The sequence below is a fragment of the Vanellus vanellus genome, assembly GCF_965231255.1.
Source record: "Vanellus vanellus genome assembly, chromosome: 5".
Taxonomy (NCBI): domain Eukaryota; kingdom Metazoa; phylum Chordata; class Aves; order Charadriiformes; family Charadriidae; genus Vanellus; species Vanellus vanellus.
The window spans coordinates 80129854-80149277 of NC_138910.1; the positions used below are offsets into that span (position 1 = coordinate 80129854).

At 44.2% G+C, this 19424-nt stretch overlaps 1 protein-coding gene across 2 annotated transcripts in view; it reads right to left on the bottom strand.

Moving 5' to 3' along the window:
- The window catches only part of JAK1 (Janus kinase 1), a 63938-nt gene extending 45520 nt beyond the window's left edge, over positions 1 to 18418 (bottom strand). For both annotated transcript variants that reach the window (XM_082484304.1, XM_082484302.1), the window contains exon 1: positions 18320 to 18418. The gene's annotated coding sequence lies outside the window, so the exon portion shown is untranslated. The remainder of the gene's footprint in view (positions 1 to 18319) is intronic.
- Between the last annotated feature and the right edge of the window lie 1006 nt (positions 18419 to 19424).

Here is a 19424-nt window from a genome sequence, read left to right on the forward strand (position 1 = left end):
CTTTACAATGGATGAGCGGACTCTCCCCCAGGATATAATTCAGTTCAGTTTGCTTGCAATTATTTTTAAAATCTCAGGTTTTAATGAATCCTTATATTGCCTACCTTACTTTAAAAAGAGGAGGGAAGCCTTAACTATCACCTGTAAAGGCAATAAAGAAATGACATGATACAGTTCTCACCCTAAATTCTTTTTCCCTGATCCCAACTGCAACAAAGACTGGAAAAATCATCATCATTTTTCACAGCTGCAGGCTCTTTTCTTCCTAAAAATCATCAAATACAAGTAAATTTGCAGAAGCCACTTGAAACAAGGGAAGCCAATCGGTCAAAGACAAATGAAGCTATTTAGAAAGCCGTCCAAGGAGACAACTCGAGGTCTGCCAAATAACAAGGCTCCTCGTACCTCCCTTTGGTGACCAAAAAGCAGAGTCTGAACCGCACTGACTGTCCAATTATAGGGTTGGATGCTCCTCCTCAGCTAACTTTTGGCCTCCTGTGTGCAACCCAACAGATGGTGCTTGCTGTTTTTTCACTTATGGGCACACACACAGAGTCATCAACTGCTCCTTTCAATATAAACATGGTGTCAGTCACATCTCAGATGCCCTCTGGATACTAAGACAGCACACTTCCTCCGTGGCATCATCCCGATTCTCCTGCAGAACTCCAGAACACGGGATAGCTGTGATGCTATGAAGGCCAGGGGCTGCCAAGTCTAACAGCTGTTTTCTGCTTGAAATAGAGGAACACCCTGATATTCTTCTAGTATCAGTTTTATCTCCCAAGACAATTAAAGTAACTGACAATTTAATGTTTAAGCACAGGCAGACTTTGCCAGAAGCAGCTTGTTCTGCAGGAACAAGGGGCTGAGAAAGAACCTGTAAATCCAGTCCACTCCTCCACCATCACCTATTGGCACAGACGTAAGCGTTTCCCCAGCTTGCACATACCTGAACTGATCATCTGAGCAAAGCGGTATGGTGTTTCGAGACACCCTATCAGTAATTATGGATTCTTTTTCAATCAAAGTTCTAACAATTATTTTCAGCAAGTTCTTTACTGAATTTCCACTATCCAATGTAATTGTGAATGCCATGGCTTGACGTGGTGTACTTGTTACAACCAAGAGAATCGCTGGTGTGAGCATTTTGTCAACTATGAGCTATATCCCAGTATCGCCCTGTCAAGCAAACTAAATATGTACACTCAATTCATTCAATCTCTTGGACAAATACATATGCTATTTTTAACCGACCAGCTAAATAGGAGTAAATTTTACATGTTTACCTCAGACTTGTGCCAACAGTGGTTCAAAGGTGGCAAGACATGTCAGTGGCTTTAGTGTACAATGGTGAGCAGTGGGACTTTGTTTTTCTATTCTTAGGGAGTCCTGCTGGGTTACAGATTTGAGAGTCTGTACTGCAGACTGCACAATTATCCTATCGCTGACGGTTTGGTCCAAGAATGACTAAAGCTGGCCTTTACACTCATCCGTACCCAGACGCTACCACCTTTAGCATTTGACACAGAGGTGTGGCAAAGCACAGGATCTCACCCCATAAAACAATTTCAACCTGGCAGTCTAAGTACTTTTCTGCCTAGAAAGTCCTACACCTCTTCCAGTTTACCAATCCAGTTCAACTCTTCTACAAAATTCTGATAGGGCTGACTCATCTCACGTTTCTCTTGTTAGAAAACATTTCCTTGTCCTATTTCTGCAGTTGCTGCCTCGTAACTTGGTGGTCTTCCCTTTAACAAGAAAACCGTCCTCCTGTGAGTCTTACACAATGTACGAAAGCTGAAGAAGTCTGAGTAACATATACTCCGTATTTCAGAATACTGAGTGGTACTCTTCAAAGCACAACTATAAGGTCTGTCCAAAGTCAAAAATTATGAGAGGAATATAAACTTTTACATTTTCAGGAATCTATCTGCATTCCCAATAGTGTCTTTACATCATAAAATTTACAGTAGCTCACTGTTTCTCAATTTCCAGCTTTGGCCAAGAGCAGTTTCATAAAAGTTTACGACCAATTCACTTTTCAGTCCAGGTATAATTTTATTTCAGTTCTGCAGGAGCACATAGCAGCAGATGTTGCTTAGCTGGAGCTCTCCTTCCCTCTCTTCTGATGCCTCTCACAACAGCAGCTTTGGGTGTAGGACCATTACACTGTTGTGACTCAATGCCAACAAATCATTGGGTTTTGCTTTACTCCCTCCCACTGATGAGTTCCAAGACATCAGCTGTACATGCCACAGGTCAGCTTTTCTTCCTAGAGGGCTGATAACAAAAATCTCGGCTTCAACAACTCAAACAGGTCTAGTTTATCCACACTCAACCAAAGAGCCTCTGGCCTGAAGAGTCGTGACCCCAGCCTCCCTCCCCAGCTCCAGTGTCAACACAAAGCTCGAGGAACTTGGCTGTGCACCGGGAAATTTTGTCAGCAGCAAGAAAAGAAAGCGATTTCCAGCCCGGCGTATTGATTCCACTGCTGCTCTGCAGCAAACACCCCAACCCATGGCTACAGTCATTTCTGCAACACCTTCCCAAGTGATGGGGAGGGTGGGGGCGAGGCAGGGGCAGACCTATGCGAGAGCGAATCCACCAGCCACACTCACGCACCTTCGCTGGCCCAAGCTCAAATCCTCACTCAGCAGCAGTAAACAGGAAGCCACCGCTGAACTCCATGACACATATGCGCACCCCAAGCAACCTCCTAAACTTCCTCCTCCTGCAAATACAGCTGTCAACATCTGTGAAGAGAATATACCTGTAAGGAAGGGAGTCAGGGCTGCACCTTACTGGTCATCAGAGCTCCACAAGCTGAACATGCTTCTGCCCTGGGAAAGGCAGCACCCTACAGATTATGTAAACTGCAAGTGGGGTTTTACAACAGAAAAGCTGTGACATGTATTCCATTGTGGCTAAAACCGAGTAATACTTTTTTAACATATTAAATCATGTCCCATATGAAACAGACTTCCACCTGGTAAGGCAGAAAAGCACCAGTAGGTACTACCAAGCTCCTCATCACCACCCCTCCTCACCACTTCAGCTGTGCCACTGTTGATCTGGCTGTAAGGTCCAGCCTTGATGGCAATTTATCCGTGTGGGTCCAGATGCAATGCTGTGAACGCTGGACTGCAGTACTTTTGGAAGCATCAAGCAGAACAAGAATTATGCTAAGACCTAAAATCTCGGAGAAGGCAAGACTGAAGACATCACTCCAAATCAATAAAGTTGTTGCCACGAAAAGTGGCTTTAAGACCTTACTAAAAGGAAAGCTTTTAACTACCTTTCCTGTAAAGAGCTTAGTACAGTAAACGTGAGTAAGCAAATATTAAAAATAGCTAAGCAAGGACACTCTTGTTCAATCGCTTTCAGCACTGACTCAAACGTGTATGACTCACCTCAAGTACCTCCTGCCGTATCTACTTTCCCAGTGCTGGCTGTAACATCTCTTACTTTCCATACTGGACAACACCACTGCTAATCTTGAGACCTCCGGGACGGATGGGTCATGTGTGTCAATACTCACCACTAAAGTTTCATGAGAATTTTCTGCACGTTCTTTCAACCTTCAGCGATCATTTCTAAGTAAGTGATTCACAAGATTACACCACAAAGGAGCAAAGGCCAACATTTAAAAAGTCTAGAAATTAAGGAGTTGTCATGCTTAAATCACTCTCAAAAAGTCTGACAGGCAATTACCAAGCATCTCTCTTCAGAAAACACTTCCTTACCCTCTCTCCCTCCTAGCTGCAGCTGCACCGAGTTACCGAGTCACCCTCCAACAAGATCATCCTCCTAGAAATCCACGTCGTGTAGACAGGCTTTCTGAATGCAGTACCTCTGCTGTTCTTCGTTCAAACCACCCAAAAAATCAGAGAAAAACCCTTCTAAAGCAATTCATAGTCTTATTTACTGGAGTTTACAGGAACCAGTCATCGCATATAGGGAATTTCCACATAGTTAAGTTCGTAACTTTTATACTTCAACTGTACGTTTACGATCAAAACATCAGAGAACGGAAAAGCCATTACAAAACCTTCACAATGTACAATTTAAATCAAGACTAATCAAGCTAACCGGGTACCAATTACAATCTGTTTAATACTACATATACACTATAGGTGGCAATATGTGATCCTGGGATTTTATACATGTAAGTACTCCTCCAGAACTATTTATGTGCTTAAACATCATGTATACCAACATCTTTGCCAGATTTGCAATAGTATCCCCCTACCCAAATAACTTAATTTTGACACTCATGTCTTAAAAGAGATCATAAAGAAAATGACAAAGGGAAGAGGAGAGAGAGTCCGGTCATAGCAAAGCAACATCATATTGTTATCTGCATATATATCCACCACACGTTATGTCAAGTTTTTATTATATCTTCACTTGTCACTGGGAAAATAAAAACTGCTAAGTTTCTTTTGGGGTTGTCTTTTTTGGACACCAAGGGTAAAGAAAAAGCAGAAGAATCTCTAACTTGAAACCCTTAAGAAAAACACTTGATATTTTAGGGAAGTCTCAAGTTGTTGAGTCCTACATTTGCACTACTTTGTTAGGTACCTTATGCATGAATTATTCACAGTAACTTTCTCTCTCTAATACATTGAACCAGCTTTAAAAATTAGCCCTCTTTGCCAGGAAAAGCATAACATGACTAGTATGGGGGATGTTATCAGCATAACTCAGAAGAAAGACAAGGTAGATAAACGTTATGCCCAGACTGACCCATTTGCTTAATTATCAAACATTTGCCTGCTTCTAAAACTAACAAAATCCAGCAGTAATAAAGTCTGAGCTCAAACTGTCAAGTCAGAAAAACAGGAACTGTGCTCTAGACTTGGGGTTTCATATTTCCCCTTTTGAATTTGATACCAGAACTAACAATATATTTTGTGTCGAAGAGACCATGAGACACCAAATCGTCTGAATTTGGGGGGGATAAACATAAAATCAATTATTTGCCACAAAGATTCGGTTCTAAGTTCAACTAAACAGAGAGAATAGCTTCACACACCGTGTACTCCTTTTCATAATTCTACAAATGAGAAACCCCAAAAGAATGAAGGAGTGAGTACAGCTGACAAGGAATGGCTACCAGAGAAGTCCTCCCATGAAGCCCCACCGCCGGGAAATTAGGAAAGACAGAGGAGGAACAAAACAAAACAAAACAAAAAAAAAAAAAAAAAAAAAAAGAGAAGGAGAGAAGCAAGTCCAAGGAACTTTAAATCACAACTCTCCCCTGTTTTTATACACTGGGATGAAATGGGATGTTTTACAATTACAATTCCAAAGCCTGGATTTCTATACTAGGAACTGTGGAGAAAAGGAACTTTTAAAAAGCAGCTGAGCATTTCGTGCTCAGTTCCTGGTCTGCAGCCACGCAATTTGCAAATACCACAGTGCTGCTATTCTGGGCAATAAATATTTAACCGTAGTGGGCAATACTTCCTGCAAGTAATACTAAAGAGGAAAAAAAAAAAAAAATCCTTGGGGAGCAAAACTGTCCGTCAAAGCACATGCACTTCTGTAGAAAATAATGAAAAGTAAACCCAGAAGGTGCACCGTCTGTTAGCGCAGCAGTCTAAGATGGCTACTTAAGTCTTAGTTCTAAATACTCTCAACCATGAAAGTACTTCCTTTTTTCTGTCCTTAAAAGCAACTTCGAAGCTTAGTTGCAAGTTAACATGCAGGAATCTTAACAACAAAACTTCCCTCAGATTTCACTGTGCTGTGGGTTTATCCCAACATACAAATATCCCCAGTCTTGAACTGTTCAGCCCCTACAAAAATTCGGATTACCACATCAGGCATTCCTCATCATTTACAGAAGCCCCGCAGATTTTAGGGAGACGAGGAGCTTCACTCCAAACCACTGCCCTAAGTCACTGGAATTGCCAGAAGGCTGTTATCCCATGAAAAACTGACTCAACCTTAAAATGCATAAAAAGAAATCATAATGCTTGTCTAGTTTCAGAATTTAAAGACCAGTCAAAAAACTATTGATTTGTAACCTAACACACTGAAAGAGTATTTTAGTAAACATGAAACAAATATTAGTTACATTAAGCAGATCTCTCTGTATTGAAAGGTTAACCACAGACTTGACGGAAAACTCACAGAAATTAGTTACAAGTGATCTCTACAAACTATTTTTTTAGAAATACTGCGTAATATTAATCTCTTAATCTCATTTGAAAATCTGAAAGTCTAGAGGAACAAGACATGCAGAAAACACTCTCAAGAGGAAATTCACCTGAATTTAAGCAAAAAAGGCCACAAGCCTTTTCCGCAAAATCACCTCAAGTAGAATTCAATTCCTAATGTCTGCAAAGAAAGAGAAATCCGCATGCCATTATCTCCTTATCAATCACAGCAAGGAAGCAAAAGTACACTTAGAGATTCGAGAGAGATTCAGAAAAACTGCTCTGTATTTTTTCTTCTTTGATGAGAACAGAAGACCTGATTTGTTAAGTGTTAAACACACCAGAAATACCATACCCCTTTTTTTTTTTGTCTCAAGAAATTCAGAGCACTAATGGATTGTGACCAGAAGTCACTGAAATCAGGGCAAAGGACTTCATTTAGGCTGCTTTAAACTGTTTTCTGCTAGTTATCATCACATACTTAACACAGACTCCTGAAAAATACTTTTGACAAAAACTCTATGTCCCACCCTGCCATGTTAGCTAGGAATGATGAAAGCTTAATTGAGAATTACAGAAGCCAAAACCACCATTTTTAAATATTGTAGATTCTTTTCTGTTTACTGTAACAAGAGAACAAACAGATGCGGCAATGGAAACAGCATAAGCATACCAGATATTCCAACAACAAGCCACCCCTTACCAGTTTTTATCATTTATTTATTTTTTTAGAGGACCAAAACACACAAATTTAATCTGGCAATAAATCCAACTACAGAATTAAATGAAAAATGAACATGTTGAGCTGTTAATTTCATGAAACCACAACTCCCGTGTCACAGAGCGGCTGAGGTGGGAAGGGACCCCTTGAGACGGTCTGCTCCAAGCCCTGCTCAGGCAGGGGCAGCGGGAGCAGCCTGCCCAGGACCTCCCCAGTTGGGCCATTAATCTTTCCCCAGACAGAGACTCCACAACACCTCTGGGCAGCCTGGTCCAGTGTCTGACCACCCTCACAGTACTAAAGCCTTACATGAAAGATGCTCCAGCCTCTTCATCATGAAAGAACTCTTTAGCGTACAAACTAAAAGTGCCATTTGTTTTCTTAAGCGCAAGATGACATTTTGCCTTATAGAAAACAAATCAGGATCAAACTACAATTTTTCTCTTCCTAAATGCAGTGCCTTTGACTTAGAACAAGACCACAGCTGTAAAATCATAATATGAAACAGAAAAGAACACAGGATTATTGCAAAATTAATTGGACTGAGCCCCTCCTCCCCACCCTCCCCCTTGGATTACTCATGCTCACACACAAAAAAAAACCCACCAGTTAGTTTTTTTTAAGGTCACAGCTTCTGGAAATGAACAGGATTGACTGCAAATCAAATCAGGAAGATATGCCTCAGCTGTAAACTAAGAAAACTTGATGTGGGACTCCGTACGCAAAAGCAGGACAGAACTCTATGCCAGCATTCCCACATCATCAGTTTATTGCAGACTGCTTACTTACTACATCCATGGCACTGGGCTTCTCCGCATTACTTGACTTCTCAAGTCAAACTCCCAATAAGGTACCTTCTCCTCCTACCCCTTTAAAAGACATTTTATAGCTCATCCCTAAATATGGATGAGGCCGAGACAGATGGGGGAAGGGGAATGACCCCATTTTATAATGGGATGTTCATGGAATAGACTGCTTGCTGCTCTACAGAGCTATGCCACATTACCTACCCTTAAGAAGAGTCTGATTCTAAAGTAAGTCCTGAAAAATTAATCTCTATTAACACAGAGATATAACATATTAAGCTTCTTCTTAAGCCTTTAGGTGGGACTCAGCAAATTATCTGGCAGTGTTTGTAGGCTGTGCCCCCTCTGTGAGTACACACCGTGAGATGCCCCACTAAAACCAGTAGAATAGTTGTGAATGGAGGTGTTCAAGGCCAGGTTGGATGGGGCTTGGAGCAACATGGTCTAGTGGGAGGTGTCCCTGCCCAGGGCAGTGGGCTTGGAACTGGATGATCTTTAAGGTCCTTTCCAACCTAAACCATTCTGTGATTCTACGATTTGTTTACAAAACTAGGATCATTAGGTCAGTCTTGCCAGCTAATTAAACTACTCTTAACTTTCCTGTCTCTGAACCTGAGTAACAATGGGTTTTGAAAAATCAAACACCTTGAAATGGTCTGGGAAAGCTGCTGATCTCCACTGCTTTTAAAAACCTCTGAAGTGTATCCGAGAGGATTTTCTTTTAAAGCATAATTCAGTCATTAGGTCACACCCTAAAACATTTTTTCAAGTTACTTTGGCTGTAAGCAGACGTACATGCGTTGCACAGGCAGCAGAGCCCAGTGAAGACATTACTATTTTACCGGTGGTTACCAGTCTTTGCTGGCAATAAAAGGAAGTGTACGTGGTTCTGCCACGGGGAAGGTGGCAGCACCTTCCAACACCTCAGGGATGGTACCTCTCAAGTGGTCATGCACATACACACAAGCTGTCTTGGCCTTGAATGCAGAACTAGCGCTGATTGAATTGCTCCAAAAACGTGAGCTGAAATGTTGGTAAATCTTATTTCCAGCCGGAGCCATGCAAAGAAGTTGCAGTTCTAACAAAAGCCTTTGCCAGCTTCAGCAAAATGATCAGGAAGAGACAGCGGTTTGCCTCTCAGCTGTGTTTTAAAGGTTGAATTCACCACCAAGTTTGGGACAAACCAAGTTCTTTATGTAATTACTCAGCTTTACTGATATGCACTGATTTGTCTGTGCAAAACTGAACTTGCGTGGAACTCTAAAGACAAATGGGAGTTAGCAGCATATATGTATGCAAATAAACAGCAGTTTACATTAACTACTAATTAAACTTTATCAAGTAGTTAAGTAACAACGGTATAATGGATTGAAGAAGTCCTAAGGAATTTGCTCATCAGAGAAAGCATGAAACAACCTCAAGGCACGCAATGAGGCTGTGCCAGCACAGCAGACGTGAAGGTAGTGCGTGATGCAGACTTCTCTCCCTGAAGAGGCAGTCCTGTAAATCTATATTTATAGGTTGACAGGTCCTGCCCTTGCCACGTAAAATTAATTCTCCAAGTACACAGAGCGAGAGGGTGGTTCTACATAAACGCTTCTCCGCATGCTACATGACGCACAAGGAACGTCAATAGCTATACGCTGTGGTGCAAGTCAGGTCTGGGGACAACTATTCTGTGTACGCTGGGCTGTATGAAGAAATTGAAACTGCTTCCACTCAAAAGCCAATTGCTGTTTCTTAGGCAGGATTTTCACAACACAGTGTCCAAGTCCGCACATTCATCCTGCGGAGAGCAGGGGAGGGAGCTGGTGAGAAGTCTTCTGAGCCGGAACAGGTATCCATCAGAGCACACTAGTTGCTCAACCAAAGGGGTGACATGCCACAACAGAAGTGCCTTAAGACAGTGCTGCTGGGATCTGCAACGTGAAACCACGACCTTGTCAATACCCCAGCAGCACTGCTTACCTCCTCCCTCCACATGCACACCATAAGCTAAGAAAAATGCAGGCTCGTTTTTCGCTTAATTCAATTCAACAGCTAACTTGTAAGAACACAGTGTGATTAAACCTGGAGATACCACATACTTTTATTGCAAGGTAAACTTTCAGTCAATACCCATAAAGAGCAAACAGTTTATCTGTATGCAGCCAAGCAAACATGACCGGCATCTTAGGTTTTACTGCTTTAAGGTTGTGCTGGCATATACTGAGTATTCAGGATTTAAAAGGTGCCTTTTTTCAGCAAAGTGAGCCCTCTGTTCGCTGATGTATCTTGCTTATATAGATGTAACTTGGCTGTGTTGTAAGTCACATGCACAGGAAGCCGAAAGGACTGTAAAACCCGCAGGACTTATTCTCTCTCTTTTTTTTTTTTTTTTTAACTTGGCAGAAGATAGCTGTTCTTCTTTTGTAAAAATGAAGCTCCTTAAGTCAACTATCCTTATGTGTCCTTTCACTTACCACCCGTGGCTTTGACAGGGAAATCAAACCCATGCTCTCTTGTATTAATCAATTCCCCACTTACAAGAAAGGAGTTTCATATCCATGAAATTCTGCTAAAATAAGTGCTGGTATAAAACAACATAAGCTGATTTTATTTTTTTTTCCAGGTGATGCTGGGGGTAAGACAAAGGCTTCCAGGTGAGAATCCCAGTTGGCAATGCTCATGCTAGCGACTTGCATCTACGTACAACACGTTTGTCAGGCTATGGGGGCTTGTTCTGGATCATCAATAAACACAACCTCTATGTTCCCTTCATGAGGGCAATGATACAGCAGCAGGAACACAAGTAGAAGTTCTCTTGGCAATGAACGGTTACCACCCTTCAAAAAAAACGGGGCTCGGACAGGCTCCTTTCCTCTGACTATACCAGTACCTTCCAGAATCTGGATGAACTCTTGACTATTCCCTGTCTTTAGCGGACAGAGTTATTAGAAGGCTTTCTAAAAATCATTACATAAAAGTCAAATAAAATACATTTAAGCCATTCTCTGCCTAAGCCAGGCACTGATGCTTCTAATAGAAAAACAGTTAGAAAAGTCACAAGGTTTTAACACCATTTCAGAAGAATGTGGTGTCCATTATGGCCTACAGACCACTCAAATACACTTTATCATTAGAAACTGTTTTGGAATTGCTGCTGTTACTTCAATAATGAGGTCAAATGCACCTTTCTTTTTCTTAAGACTTAAGCTGAAGGAAGAGAAAGAACAAGAAAGAAGGGTAGAAGATTCAAACAAGGAAAAAAATACTGTTTAATTCAAATGCAACACAAATCAATCGCAGGAGAAAGCAAAAAGGAAAAGAGTGAATTTGTAATTTTTTGCTTTTAGAGATGGTAACTCCTGTAGAACAGAGTGCTGCAGCACAGGTTACAGAGCTTTAAAGGGTGACAGCAGAGGCTGATACATACAGGTCAGGCTCGCTCACATAACTGCTTGGTTTCTTTTGAACTTTTAAACTCTCTAAATAGATGGGCTCTGGCAATTTCAAAATTATTAGCATCTGTTTTGCCATACTTTGAGGAAAAGTGAAATACAGAAGTGTTCAGGAAGTGAAAGGTTATTTCTTATGCATCTTCAGTAAAGACGAAAGACACTGACTGTACAAGAAAACCATATAAAGTGAACTGCAAATGCCAGCTTATAGTTGTTCTTGATCAAAAACCTCAGAACTGAGGGTGGCCACATTTTCTTTCCATGCAGGAGGCCACCAGCTTGAGTTAAGATGCAAGAGCTTGACATCTTAGGGACAAAAAAAGACAACCCATGCAAAATAGCAGATTTAAATATAAAAGACTGAGCCTAATGGACCATTTAAGCTAGTTGGTATCTTTTATACTTTTTTTTCCCCTTAAATGTCTAATGCCCTGCAAACTAATAAAGCTTTATTAAAAAAAAAAAAAATAATGCTGTGATAAAATCCAGGAGTGCAGAGACAGGTATTTATGGATGGCAAGCAACAGGAAGTTATTTAGACTGTACAAGTGCCAAGGCTTTTAAGGTTTGTTTTGTTTAATGTATCTCTTTGTGCTGCTAGTGTCTCAAAATGAGCATAAAAGTTAGTTCCACCAAATCAATTTCCTGAAAAACTGAGTCCACACACAAACAAATTCCTTGCAAGTGTTCCCTCTCCTCCCATGCTGCCCTGTCCAAGTCCCAGATCTAGAACGGTCTTCCTCATTTTCCTTGATCTAAAAAAGCAGACGGCTTAGACTTGTCCTTCCTCCTGACGTGAAAAGTGTAAGGATTTTTTTCCAGAATTGCTGTCTGAGCGCAGCCCTCGGCACGGTAGCTCTCACAACAGACCTGGGTACAACCTCCAAGGTTGAACAAGAATTTTTTCCTGTTCAAAATAGCATGAGGCAATGTTACCTCAATCTCAACCTCCAGCCAGTAAAATTACGTAGTTTAAAAGATCTGAAGTGGAAGACCAACAAAGTTATTTTGACAGAATATGCCCCAGCTTGAAGGGTAATTATTAAGATAATTAGATGAGCTAATAAAATTAAATATTTCAATGCCCCGCTAAATCCCAACTGGGGCATCTGATGGGACATCCAGACTCTGCTCAGTCCTCCAAAAGCTGGAAATGACAGGGAATAAAATACTTGAGGAACAGTTTAAACAGCATTTGATGTCCAAAACTGCTAAAAACTTGCACATCCAGGTGCCTCGACAGCCAGGGCCCCTCTCAGATCCACTCTGCAAACAAGGGAGACTTTGTACCACAGTCTGAGGAATGTGCAATTTTTCCTTTAAGAGTTTTCTCCTGGAAGTATGAATAGCAGCTGTCACTTAGACTGTGTGTTCAAAGGGAATTAAGTCTTTGGGGACTGGGGAGGGAATGCAGCACTTCCAGGAGAGAGCGTGGGAGACACACATTGAAAAAAATAGACAGGTTGTTTAATCAAATTCAGGCACAGGGCAGTAGCAAAGCTGAAATTAAAACACTCCAAGGCTTCTAAATCCATCGAATGCTGCATTATATGCTTATCCACCTGCAGAGTGACTCCTTATCTTTGTGAACCTTCCTGTCCCCTCCTCCGGTACACACACAAGCAAGTGAAGTCTTGACTCATGGTAAATCCTACATGCTTCAGAAGTCAGAGAACATAGCATTAAATACTGAAATCACCCAATTTATTAGCTGACCCTCCTTTTCCTTTGAAGCTGGTCTGCTACGTATAGAAGTCCAAAATACTTCACAGAGCAAAGCTACCAGATGTGTGCATTTGTGGCGGATGAGTTTCTTGAAGCCAGTCGCCTTGTAAAAGCTCGTTCTTTACTAGCAAGCCCTTTCTGCTACTTTGGGAGCTCCATAGCTACAGCAGAACAGTGACGTGGTATTTCTGGAAGACGGTTTGTTTACTATCAGAACTGCTGACAAAGCAGAATCAATAGCAACACCAAGCCACTCAGTCTAATACAAACGATTTTCCTGTTCTTCGGTTAGAGCGGGTCCAGAGGAGGGCCACAAAAATGATCAGAGGGATGGAAGACCTCTCCTATGAAGAAAGACTAAGAGAGTTGTGGTTGGTTGTTCAGCCTGGAGAAGAGAAGGCTCCAGGGAGACCTTATTGTGGCTTTCAATACTCAAAGGGGGCTTATAAGAAAGATGGAGACAGACATTTTAGTAGGGCTCGTTGCGGTAGGACAGGGGGTAATGGTTTTAAACTAAAGGAGGGTAGATTTAGACTAGATGTAAGGAAGAAATGTTCTACAATGAGGGTGGTGAGACACTGGCCCAGACTGCCTAGGGCGGTGGTAGATGTCCCATCCCTGGAAACATTCCAGGTCAGGTTGGACCGGGCTCTGAGCAACCTGATCTAGTTGAAGATGTCCCTGCTCATGGCACAGGGGTCGGAGGTTGGACTAAGATGGCCTTTAAAGGTACCTTCCAACCCAAACTATCCTGTGATTCTATAACTACACTTCTTCAGAATCTTAACTCTGCAGGTACGTTCTTCCTCATACAAAAACTCCAATTTGATTTTTCACCACTACCTCACTCCTTCGTTCAGGATGATCACACAGTATCACAGTATGCTAGGGATTGGAAGGGACCTCAAAAGATCATCTAGTCCAATCCCCCTGTCGGAGCAGGAACACCTAGATGAGGTTGCATAGGAAGGCATCCAGGCGAGTTTGGAATGTCTCCAGAGAAGGAGACTCCACAACCTCCCTGGGCAGCCTGTTCCAGTGCTCTGTCACCCTCACTGAGAAGAAGTTTCTTCTCAAATTTAAGTGGAACCTCTTGTGTTCCAGCTTGAATCCATTACCCTTTGTCCTATCATTGGTTGCTACTGAGAAGAGCCTGGCTCCATCCTCATGACATTCCCCCTTTATATATTTATAAACGCTAATAAGATCACCCCTCAGTCTCCTCTTCTCCAAACTAAAGAGACCCAGCTCCCTCAGTCTTTCCTCATAAGGGAGATGCTCCACTCCCTTAATCATCTTAGTTGCCCTACGCTGGACTCTCTCCAGCAGCTCTCTGTCCTTCTTGAACTGAGGGGCCCAGAACTGGACACAATATTCCAGATGCGGTCTCACCAGGGCAGAGGGGAAGGAGGACCTCTCTCGATCTGCTACTCCCCCCCCCCTTCTAATACAGCCCAGGATGCCATTGGCCTATACATCATTGGATGATGTATACACATCCTCTGCTTTCCCATCGAATTCCAGATCTTTTCCTTTATTTCCTACTTTACCTTTCACATCCTGCAGTAAAAAAAAAAATAATAAAATTCTAACAGTTTTTTTTTATAGGCCAGCTTTTTTTAAGTGTAATCATAGTCACAGAACACACAAAGAAGCATATTCACGTCACTGTTATCAAACAACTCATACAGTATCAGAGGACAGCAAAAGGTAATGATATGCAATACAAGAGGTACAGACTATACTCTTCCAAGTAGAAGCTGCTCTTCCAGTTTCCTGGAGCTCAGTTATGCAACTTATGTTACATTTATATAACCAGTTCAGGGGAAAAAGAGAATTATTCTAGCCAGTAAAACTTTCTGAAGTTTTATAAGCCCTTCAGCATGAAGAAAATGTCAGGACCTGTTCCTTAAAAAAATCCACCTGTTCTCAACGGGCCAGGAAATTAAAACCAGTAAATCACACTTCCTTACTTCCCCCCTCCAATGTGAATCAAGAGAAATTGCAACCAATTTGCCCAAGAGAACCATCACCAATTTCTTTTTCCAGTAACCTAGTACTTTTTAGCATTGCTTTAGTTTTTTTGGAAGGATCAGGTGAATGGAGAAAACAAATACTGGACGGGGTACCTAAAACATTGCTAAATACATCAAGTGACCAGCAGAATAATGCCCCCTAATCTGTCGCTTCATGTATTGTATAGAAACTATAGCAATAGCTGGAAGTAACAATTTAGCTGCCAAACACCCCAAAATGCCGTTCTTTTGAGAATACACCTTCCTTCTCGATGAGGTTCAAGCATATTTGTCTCACCCTACCAGCAAAACTGAGCAGTTTCAGTCCATGAAAAAGCTTTCTTTGCAAAAGGCAGACTCTGAGTATGAGCTGAATCATGTGCTGAGCTGAAAAAGCCATTTTCTATCAATTTGGCAAGTGTTTGCCATTACCAATACCCGAAATCTAATTGCATTTTAAGTGCTTTAGAGATCAAGAGCAACTCTGAGTGCGTTTACGGGAATAATGCCCGATCTTTAAGAAATTGCAAGCTGTTGGACATGCTACAAAAAGAACAACTTGAACATCACCAGTTTATCAACCAGAAGAAAACATTTGTCATTTGTAATTGCTGTTGGACATGAGACACATCAGGGACCAAGACCCAACTTAGCCTTCCCTCCGTAACGTGGCTTCTTGGCATGCTTTCTGGTTCACAGGTCCTCATAACGATCCTTTTCACATCTAAATACAAATCTGTCTTAAGGGTTTGTTTTCACGTGTAAAAGCTTTAACCTCTCAAAACAATTCAAACACCTTCCTCTTTACGTAAACACAGAGCGGCTCTTTCTTGTACAATTCCAGCCAAACAGTGTACAGATTCAAGGGTTCTTCATTTGGGTTTGTGCTGTATTTTGAACCTCTCTTCCTCATACCAAGTCGGGCAGCAGTGAGGTGCCAAGATACCTGGGGCCCGTTCTGCAGGTGAAAAGGGTGTTTCATCTCCAAATCGAAGGAGGATGGGGAGATATGTGCTAGGAAAGAGGTGAAATCTTCCCGCCCGCAACAGTAGGCATCACTGTCAGGATGCTGCCTACGAAAACAGAAAGATTTTTCCCCTCTACGCAAAAAAGGGAAGCTGGTTTCTGTGAATTCAGTCTTTTACTTGGAAGACTGTGAACTACTACATAAGTGTCTGTCTAAACTTACTGAATTAGTATCACTTATTCTTCCAAACAAGAACCCTGGATTAGTTTCAGCCCTACAAGAGGCAAGGCAAAAGAATTAAAGTAAGTTTAAATTGCAGAGTCTGTTTGACTGAGAGAAAAATGAGTTTAAAGGGTATGTTGATTTCACCCACTGAGTCTGTTCAGTGTCTGTTCAGGCACACTTCAGCTTTTTGCTTTGCAATTGATACACGTTTGCTTTCCAAACCTTTTGTATTAGATATTCTCTCCAGATCTTGCTTCCCATTTGTTTTTTAAATAACTCATTGAACAGACAAGTTGATTTGGACATACAGAAACATCATATTTCTGAACAGTTCGAGATTTACAGAATCTACCTCTCAAAACAGGCCACTTCGAAAATGAATTCTGAAAGAGTTTTGCACTGCAGAGACTTCCAGGAGCTCACAAAGTTAAAGTTGTTCCAGTTCTGTGTTTATATTCTTGTGCAAATTCAAACCCACTCGCCCTGGCTTCTTACAAGTTTTTCACCTAACCTTTCCCAAAGGTCAAACGTTTGTAGCTTTGCTCTCTACGAGCATACTATATTCTCTGTTCCACTGGGCTTTGGGGCAATTGGCTTCCAGACAGTTAGACAAGTCAGATATTTAAGGAGAACTGAATCATTAAAAATGTATCGACAAAAACGCTTGTAAAACCAGTCTGCGATCACTAACTTTTAATGCCGCAAACGACAGCAAGCGCCTGATGTGATCTGTTGTTTGCTCAGATGCCAGCAGCACGTCCTTAACCGGCTCTGTATTTCAAAGCACCTGTCTCGGTGTCACCTAGCGCAAACCCAGACCAAGGTGCAACTTCCTGTGTGTTTTAAAAACAAGTGCCAGGAGGAAATGCCTACCACTCCCCATATATGGTCAAAACTGAACTTAATACTGAGCTTCAGCAGCCCTGAATAAAATGGTACCAACACACATAACGTTCTGCTCAAGAATAACAATTGCAGAGAAGCTTCTCCAAGCAAGAGTTAAATTGGGCTAACTGAAGTTAAGTTTAAACACCGGCGCAACTTTGAATTATTTCCATTTCCCCACAAAACACCCGACCACCAAATAAAAAAAAGAAAACCTTTCTTGCACTGCTCTCCAGGTCTCTCTGCCTGAAAATACACCCTCCCCGTCCCTAATCCATCCCCTTAGCCACAGGCTTCCCCCAGCACCACCTCACCCTCCTTCCAAGCACAGACTCGACGCCTGTGCAACCAGCGCCGGGTCCAACCTCTCCTGCCACGCCGAGCGACTGCCATGTTGCCTTCCTGCCACCAGCCTACACGGTTAACAGCGGGGCTGACACGCTTCAGGCTTTTGTGTCCTGGTTCTCCTCCTATACGAGCTTTCCATATGTATTTTGAAAGTCCCAACAGGACTATCCAAACAACACAGCAATTGTTTCTCCACCCACACACACACACACACACCATACAGCAGAATTACATTTTTAGGTGTCTGGAGAAGGTGGAGGAAAGGCGCAACTTGCCAATGCCCAGTTACCCGCTCTGCCTCCCTGCTTCTCCTTCAGGTGCAGGAGATCCAACCGAGGGGTGACCTGCCTGCAGGACGGCTGTCACCCCCCTCAGGGGACAGAGCACCTCCAGAGGAGGGCTGAAAGACAGACAAAAAGCGTCCCTATCCCTAAGACAGGAACAGATGCCAGGCTGACAGCTGGACCCCATCAATTTTTCCAAGTACCGAAGCGCACGGCAGCAGTATCTCCACTTGCAAAGAAGGCCGAGGACTCCTACACGCTCCCAGGGGTGTGGGGGGTCCGTGCTCGTTCATAAGCACCTGGGTATTTTTTTCAATTTCACCCATTTCCACCCGCCGGCAGAACCCAGGTCATTTCATTCCGGTTCCTCCTATCGCCAAAACGCGGCCTCCCCCGCCGCGGCCGCGCAGGACTCGCCCTTCGCCCAAACGTGGCTCCATAAACCCCTTTCCCAGCCCGCCAGCCTCGTCCCCCGCTCCCGCCCCTCTCCGCTGAGGGGGAGCCCAGCGGCACCGCACACCCCAGCCCCGCCGCCGGCCCCGGGCCCGGCCGCCTCGCTCACCCACCCGGGAAGGGGCCGGCGCCGCCGCCGGGGGAAACCCCGCGCCGTCGGCCATCTCAGGAGACTCCCTCAGGGAAGGGAAGAGAAGCGCCCGCCGCCCGCACCACCCTCCCCGGCTCCCCTCGGCCTGGAGCCCGCCTGGGGGGCGCGGGAACCCGCTCCGGCCCCACTCACCGTTTCCGTGGCGGCGGGGCGCGCGTGAGGCGAGCGGGGGGCGGCCGTGCCGCTCAGCCGCAGCCCCGCGGGGCTGACGGGAGGGCGGCTCGGCCCGGCCCGGCCCGGCCCGGCTCGATGGCGTGTGAGAGCTAAGCCCGCGGGCGCTCGGCGGCAGCGGCAGGGCGGCGGTCCCGGCACGGCGGCGGCAGGGGCGACCGCCCGCGGAGCATGCGCCGGGCCGGGCCCACCTAGGGGTGGTGCTTCGCCGCGCCCGCCTCCCGGGCTGAGGGGGCTGGGGGATGGCGGCGCCGAGCTCTGAGCTCCCCCAGTGCTGAGGGGGTTTGCGGCCGGTGGGCGGCGGGAGGCGGTTCAGGCCCTCAGAGGCTGCCGAGCCTCGGCGGGGATGGCCCGGCCTAGGCCGCAGCGGCGTGCCCGGAGCCCGGTCAGGGAGAAGGCGAGAGGGGGTGTGTGGGTGGGCTGACCTACTGGTGTATGTGGATCATAGAATCACAGAATGGTTTGGGTTGGAAGGGACCTTGAACACCACCTAGTCTAACCCCCCTGCCCTGGGCAGGGACACCTCCCCCCAGCCCAGGTCGCTCCCAGCCCCATCCAACCCGGCCTTGAACACCTCCAGGGATGGGGCAGCCACAGCTTCTTGGGGCACCCTGCGCCAGGGGCTCACCGCCCTCCAGGCAACAATTTCTTCCTTCTAGCTAATCTAAATCTCCCCTCTTTCAGTTTGAAGCCATTCCCCCTCATCCCATGGCTCCCCTCCCTGATCCAGAGTCCCTCCCCAGCTCTCCTGGAGCCCCTTTAGGCACTGGAAGGGACTCTGAGGTCTCCCCGGAGCCTTCTCTTCTCCAGGCTGAACAACCCCTACAACCTTATTTCTATCAGATGTGAATGAGCCAGTGTAAACAACCTGGTGTTTACCCCAAAATGAGGAGACACACACAATTTTGCCATCTGCACAGAAAAGAGATTGGTTTCTTCATTGTGGTTTTGAACCCTTCTCAAAGTCACAGGAAACGGCACAAGTGGAAGTAATGTCAGTAAGAAAATGATTCAGTTCAATAAAACTATTCCCCCCCTCCTTCCCACACACGCACGCATATTTGGC